Below are 7,500 nucleotides of genomic sequence, written 5' to 3' on the forward strand. Positions count from 1 at the left end.
GCCGCCTCTGCCCCCCGCCCCGGGATCAACCACCCGCCGGGTCCAGCCGGTCCCGGTCCCGGGAACCTGCTCCCGGGGCCAGCCGGAGCCACGCCCCCTCCTCTGACGCTTCCAGCTGCCGCCTCCCCTCCCACCCCCCAAACTCACACTGGCCCTCGCCGGCCCGCCCACCCGCCTACCTGCTTGCCCGCCGCCGCTGGGTGGCGTGCCGGACACTCGCACACAGGTACACAGACAGGGACACAGGGACACAGGCACTCAGGCACACAGGGACACAGGGACACAAGGACACAGGGACACAGGCACTCAGGCACTCAGGCACTCAGGGACACAGGGACACAGGGACACAGGCACTCAGGCACTCAGGGACACAGGGACACAGGGACACAGGGACACAGGCACTCAGGCACACAGGGACACAGGTGGCGGGCCGGAGGCCTCTCTCCACTGTGTGGCAGGGGTCCAAGAGCCACCCCAGCCCAACCCAGAGGGTCTTTTGCACCTCTCTAGAGGCCACCCAGAGACCCCAGGCCGCAGCAGAAGCCTCCCCCGCATGCTCTGCAGGCTTCCGACCCACCCCAGGCCGCACCAGAAGCCTCCCCCGCACGCTCTGCAGGCTTCCGACCCACCCCTGGCCGCAGCAGAAGCCTCTCCCGCACGCTCTGCAGGCTTCCGACCCACCCCAGGCCGCAGCAGAAGCCTCTCCCGCACGCTCTGCAGGCTTCTCAGCCACCCCAGGCCGCAGCAGAAGCCTCTCCCGCACGCTCTGCAGGCTTCTCAGCCACCCCTGGCCGCACCAGAAGCCTCTCCCGCACGCTCTGCAGGCTTCTCAGCCACCCCAGGCCGCACCAGAAGCCTCCCCCGCACGCTCTGCAGGCTTCTCAGCCACCCCAGGCCGCAGCAGAAGCCTCCCCCGCATGCTCTGCAGGCTTCCGACCCACCCCAGGCCGCACCAGAAGCCTCCCCCGCAAGCTCTGCAGGCTTCCGACCCACCCCAGGCCGCAGCAGAAGCCTCTCCCGCACGCTCTGCAGGCTTCCGACCCACCCCAGGCCGCAGCAGAAGCCTCTCCCGCACGCTCTGCAGGCTTCCGACCCACCCCAGGCCGCAGCAGAAGCCTCCCCCGCACGCTCTGCAGGCTTCTCAGCCACCCCAGGCCGCAGCAGAAGCCTCTCCCGCACGCTCTGCAGGCTTCTCAGCCACCCCAGGCCGCAGCAGAAGCCTCTCCCGCACGCTCTGCAGGCTTCTCAGCCACCCCAGGCCGCACCAGAAGCCTCCCCCGCACGCTCTGCAGGCTTCTCAGCCACCCCAGGCCGCACCAGAAGCCTCTCCCGCACGCTCTTCAGGCTTCTCAGCCACCCCAGGCCGCACCAGAAGCCTCCCCCGCACGCTCTGCAGGCTTCTCAGCCACCCCAGGCCGCACCAGAAGCCTCTCCCGCACGCTCTTCAGGCTTCTCAGCCACCCCAGGCCGCAGCAGAAGCCTCCCCCGCACGCTCTGCAGGCTTCTCAGCCACCCCAGGCCGCACCAGAAGCCTCCCCCGCACGCTCTGCAGGCTTCCCACCCACCCCAGGCCGCAGCAGAAGCCTCTCCCGCACGCCCTGCAGGCTTCTCAGCCACCCCAGGCCGCAGCAGAAGCCTCTCCCGCACGCTCTGCAGGCTTCTCAGCCATCCCAGGCCGCAGCAGAAGCCTCTCCCGCACGCTCTGCAGGCTTCTCAGCCACCCCAGGCCGCACCAGAAGCCTCTCCCGCACGCTCTGCAGGCTTCTCAGCCACCCCAGGCCGCACCAGAAGCCTCTCCCGCACGCCCTGCAGGCTTCTCAGCCACCCCAGGCCGCAGCAGAAGCCTCTCCCGCACGCTCTGCAGGCTTCTCAGCCACCCCAGGCCGCACCAGAAGCCTCTCCCGCACGCTCTGCAGGCTTCTCAGCCACCCCAGGCCGCAGCAGAAGCCTCTCCCGCACGCTCTGCAGGCTTCTCAGCCACCCCAGGCCGCAGCAGAAGCCTCTCCCGCACGCTCTGCAGGCTTCTCAGCCACCCCAGGCCCCAACAGAAGCCTCTCCCGCACGCTCTGCAGGCTTCCGACCCACCCCAGGCCGCACCAGAAGCCTCCCCCGCACGCTCTGTAGGCTTCTGACCCACCCCAGGCCCCAACAGAAGCCTCCCCCGCACGCTCTGCAGGCTTCTCAGCCACCCCAGGCCGCAGCAGAAGCCTCTCCCGCACGCTCTGCAGGCTTCTCAGCCACCCCAGGCCGCACCAGAAGCCTCTCCCGCACGCTCTGCAGGCTTCTCAGCCACCCCAGGCCGCACCAGAAGCCTCTCCCGCACGCTCTGCAGGCTTCCGACCCACCCCAGGCCGCACCAGAAGCCTCCCCCGCACGCTCTGCAGGCTTCTCCGCCACCACAGGCCGCACCAGAGGATCTTTTGCACCTCTCTGGACGCCACCCAGAGACTCCAGGCCGCACCAGAGGCCCCCCCCCCAACCATTTACAGGCTGCAGTGCCAGCCTAGGCCCCGCTGGCAGCCTCCCTTGTCTGCTTTGGAAGGCCTCCCATCCACTCCAGACCTGCCTGGAGGCCTCCCTCGACTGCTCCCGGGGCCCTCGAAGCCACCCTAGGCCTTTCTGGAGGACCTGCTCGACCGCTCGGGCGGCTTCTGACGCACCCTCGGCCATCCGGCGCCCAGCAGCTCCCAGGGCCAGGCACCGGCCTCCCCCTCCGGCCGCCCCTGGGGCCGGGGGTGGCTCGGACTCGGCGTCCCCAACGTGTCGTCCCGTCCCCCCCCGCCCCGCACCGCCGAACATTCGCTGCAGCCGAGGGCTTGCCGCTCGACGCCTACCCCACCCGCCCAGCCCCCCGCTGCGGCCCGGCGCTGCCCCGGCCGCTGCGCCCTGCCTCTCATCGCTCCCCCCACCCGGCAACCGGCCGCCGGGCACGGCAAGTACCAGGGCAGGGAACAGGTGCTGCCGGGACCCCGTGCTGGCTGCCGGCTTCCCGGGGCTGCCCCGGGCACGGACAGGTCGCCCCCCCGCCCCGGCGAATGTTCACCGAACCGGCTGCCGGCTGCCTTCGAGCACCCCCCCGCCCCCCGCCACTATCGTCCCCCCCGCCCCCCCTCCGCCTCCGCTGCCGCTTCTCCCCGCACCGCCTCCACTGCCTCCCCCCGCCGCCGGCGAACGAGTCGGCGGATCCGTAGGGTGCCGGGAGCCCGAACGGCGAGCGGCTCCGGCTGCTGCCGGGACCGCGGGGATTCGAGCCGGTCCGGCCGCGGCCGGGACCCCGTGCCGGAAGCCGGCATCCCGGGACGGCCCCGGGACGGCCCCGGTCGCCGGCCGGGTGACGTTCAGCGAAGCGGCTGCCGCCAGTCTTTGGGCCTCCCCCGTGCCGGGGCCGCGGGGCTTCGAGCCGGTCCGGCCGCGGCCGGGATCCGGGGCCGGACGATGGCTTCCCGGGCCGGTCCCGGTCGCCTCCCGGGTGACGTTCACCGAAGCGGCTGACGGCTGTCTTCGAGCCCCCCCCCCCCCCTCCGCCTCCGCGGCCGCTTCTGCCCGCACCCCCTCCACTGCCTCCCCCCGCCGCCCGCGAACGAGTCGCCGGATCTGTAGGGTGCCGGGAGCCCGAACGGCGAGCGGCTCCGGCTGCTGCCGGGGCCGCGGGGCTTCGAGCCGGTCCGGCCGCGGCCGGGATCCGGGGCCGGACGATGGCTTCCCGGGCCGGTCCCGGTCGCCTCCCGGGTGACGTTCACCGAAGCGGCTGACGGCTGTCTTCGAGCCCCCCCCCCCCCCCCCGCCTCCGCGGCCGCTTCTGCCCGCACCCCCTCCACTGCCTCCCCCCGCCGCCCGCGAACGAGTCGCCGGATCTGTAGGGTGCCGGGAGCCCGAACGGCGAGCGGCTCCGGCTGCTGCCGGGACCGCGGGGATTCGAGCCGGTCCGGCCGCGGCCGGGACCCCGTGCCGGAAGCCGGCATCCCCGGACAGCCCCGGGACGGCCCCGGTCGCCGGCCGGGTGACGTTCACCGAAGCGGCTGCCGGCTGTCTTCGAGCCCCCCCCCCCCTCCGCCTCCGCTGCCGCTTCTCCCCGCACCCCCTCCACTGCCTCCCCCCGCCGCCGGCGAACGAGTCGGCGGATCCATACCGTCCCGAGAGCCCGAGGCGGCGGCACCCAGTGCGGGTCCGGCCGAGGCCGGGACCCCGTGCCTGTCGCAGGCTTCCCGGGACGGCCCCGGAACGGCCGCGGTCGCCGGCCGGGTGACGTTCTCCGAAGCGGCTGCCGGCTGTCTTCGAGCCCCCCCCCCCCCCTCCGCCTCCGCTGCCGCTTCTGCCCGCACCTCCTTCACTGCCTCCCCCCGCCGCCGGCGAACGAGTCGCCGGATCCGTAGGGTGCCGGGAGCCCGAACGGCGAGCGGCTCCGGCTGCTGCCGGGACCGCGGGGATTCGAGCCGCTCCGGCCGCGGCCGGGACCCCGTGCCGGATGCCGGCATCCCGGGACGGCCCCGGGACGGCCCCGGTCGCCGGCCGGGTGACGTTCAGCGAAGCGGCTGCCGCCAGTCTTTGGGCCTCCCCCGTGCCGGGGCCGCGGGGCTTCGAGTCGGTCCGGCCGCGGCTGGGACCCCGTGCCTGTCGCAGGCTTCCCGGGACGGCCCCGGAACGGCCGCGGTCGCCGGCCGGGTGACGTTCACCGAGGCGACTGCCGGCTGTCTTCGAGCCCCCCCCCCCCCCTGCCGGAGCCGCGGGGATACGAGCCGGTCCGGCCGCGGCCGGGACCCCGTGCCGGAAGCCGGCATCCCGGGACGGCCCCGGGACGGCCCCGATCGCCTCCTGGGTGACGTTCACCGAAGCGGCTGCCGGCTGTCTTCGAGCCCCCCCCCCCTCCGCCTCCGCTGCCGCTTCTCCCCGCACCCCCTCCACTGCCTCCCCCCGCCGCCCGCGAACGAGTCGCCGGATCTGTAGGGGGCCGGGAGCCCGAGGCGGCGAGCGGCTCCGGCTGCTGCCGGGACCGCGAGGCTTCGAGCCGGTCCGGCCGCGGCCGGGATCTCGTGCCGAACGTCGTCTTCCCGGGACGGTCCCGGGAGGGCCCCAGTCTCCTCCCGGGTGACGTTCACCGAAGCGGCTGCCGGCTGTCTTCGAGCCCCCACCCCTGCCGTGGCCGCGGGGATTCGCCCCGGTCCGGCAGCTGACGGTTCCCTGTGTCGGACGCTGGCTTCCCGGGACTGCCCCGGGACAGCCCCGGTCGCCTCCCGGGTGACGTTCACCGAAGCTGCTGCCGCCTGTCTTTGTCCCCCCCCCCCGTGCTCTCCCTCAGGCGGGAGGTAGACGTGCTCTCCCTCGGCGAGTAGACGTGCTCTCCCTCGGCGAGTAGACGTGCTCTCCCTCGGCGAGTAGACGTGCTCTCCCTCGGCGAGTAGACGTGCTCTCCCTCGGCGAGTAGACGTGCTCTCCCTCGGCGAGTAGACGTGCTCTCCCTGGGCGAGTAGACGTGCTCTCCCTCGGCGAGTAGACGTGCTCTCCCTCGGCGAGTAGACGTGCTCTCCCTGGGCGAGTAGACGTGCTCTCCCTGGGCGAGTAGACGTGCTCTCCCTGGGCGAGTAGACGTGCTCTCCCTCGGCGAGTAGACGTGCTCTCCCTGGGCGAGTAGACGTGCTCTCCCTCGGCGAGTAGACGTGCTCTCCCTGGGCGAGTAGACGTGCTCTCCCTGGGCGAGTAGACGTGCTCTCCCTCGGCGAGTAGACGTGCTCTCCCTCGGCGAGTAGACGTGCTCTCCCTCGGCGAGTAGACGTGCTCTCCCTCGGCGAGTAGACGTGCTCTCCGCGGAGATCGCGCTTGTCGCCAAGGGGTCGCTGTTGCGCTCTGCCTCCGCCTACGTCATCGTACAAGCCGGCGTGATTTCTGCGACCTGCCGCTGGGCGGAGGTCGGCTGGTTGTGCGCTCGCGGAGCTGACGGCCCTCCAGTTCCGTATATGAGGGAACGAGTGACGCCGAGCACTCCCAGGGCAGCGCTGCCGAGCGGCTGCTCCAAGCCACCCGCCAGGCGGCTGGGCAGGGGTCCGTCTGGCTTCTCGGTGGCTTTCGCCCGGGTCAGAGAGGGGACCCGCGGGGCCGAACAAAGGCGCGGCGGTTTGGAGCGGCCGCTGGCGCACCCTCAGCGGTGTTGGATGGGTTTCGCTCGTCCGTGAGCCGGAGCCCAGCCCGGGCTCGGCAACGAAAGCGGGGAAAAGAAAAAAAGTTGACGAGTGGCTGGCGCCGGCCACTGCCGAAGTGTGGAACCCCCGAAGCGAAGTTTGCCCGGTGGGGCACGGGGGCAGAGAAAGCCGGGGAGACGTGGTGCCGGCGTCGGTCCCACCAAGAATGGAAAGCAAGCCCGTCCAGGCACGGCGAGAGAGAGCCCGGTAAGGGGCAGAGAGAGTTCCCAGCACTGGACCCTCTTCACGGGGGTTCCCCCCCATGGCCAAAGCCGCAGCCCGCGGGGGCACGGCATCTAAGGGAAAAGCCAGCGGCGGTGACTGGCCACTCGTATGCTATGGAGCCCGGCATGGGGGGAGGAGGGCAAGCCGGTGCCCCAGCACGGCTTCCTCCTGGCTCCAGAGGGGCGCCCCGTGATGGAGATGTAACTCGGTGCAGCTTGAGGGAAAATGCAAGCCCACATTTCGGGGAGGCAGAGGTGCCCTGTGAGCCGGTGCGGCCCGGTGCAGCTTGCCCCCCCCCCCCCATCTCTGGAGGGCGCCCCGTTTGCTCCTCCGGCGTGTTGCCCGCACGCCGAGCCCCGTGCCTGCTGGCTGCTCCCGAGGGCGGTGGCGGGTGCGCGTGGCTGTGTCTGTCCCAGAAGAGCGAGGCCGTGGGGCCTCCGCTGGCTTCCTTTCCTTCTGTCCTTGTTGATCGATGAGGCCTTTCGGGTCGCGTCGGAAAGGGCCCCCGGCCGGCAGGGCAAGGGCGGTCTTCCTTTCCACTTCGCTTCCCGTCGCGTGTGAGGTGTCGTCCTCGTTCCCCCAGCCCCGAGCGGCTCGAGCGGGGGGGAGCCGTGGCGTTAGCGGCCCGGCGCGTGCCTTGCCGCATCCTCCCCTTTCCACCTCCCCCCCGGCGCTGGGGCAGGGTTCGGGGACCGGTCTACCGCAACCGGCTTTGTGACTGCTGCGTGGCCCCGTGAGTTTTCAGGTGTCCTAAAACGCGTGAGGCGCCGGTGTCGTCCTCGGTTCCGGGTACCCGCGGGTGCCGGCCGCGAGCAGCTGCGTGTGGCGGGGGTTGGCCGAGCCGAGAGCGAGGCGGCGGCGTCGCGAAAGTTAAAAGGGGCTAAAAGCGGCGCCGCGCGTGAGGCCTCACCTGCCCGGGTGGGGTCCCCGAGGGTTCCTCCCTAAATGAAACCTCTAGCCTGAGAAGGGCGGCTTTGTGGCCCGTCCCCCCGCCCGCTGCCGAGCGAGCCGCCCCGGCTCTAAGGTCCTGGCGTGCCGGGGGCGCGCCCCGCTTCCGCGGGTCGCTGTCTCCTCTAGCACGTCCCGGTGCTCCCGTGGCAAG

The sequence above is a fragment of the Melanerpes formicivorus genome, unplaced genomic scaffold (genome assembly GCF_026170545.1).
Source record: "Melanerpes formicivorus ecotype bairdi unplaced genomic scaffold, bMelFor1.0.p_v2 SCAF_849, whole genome shotgun sequence".
NCBI classification, from domain to species: Eukaryota; Metazoa; Chordata; class Aves; order Piciformes; family Picidae; genus Melanerpes; species Melanerpes formicivorus.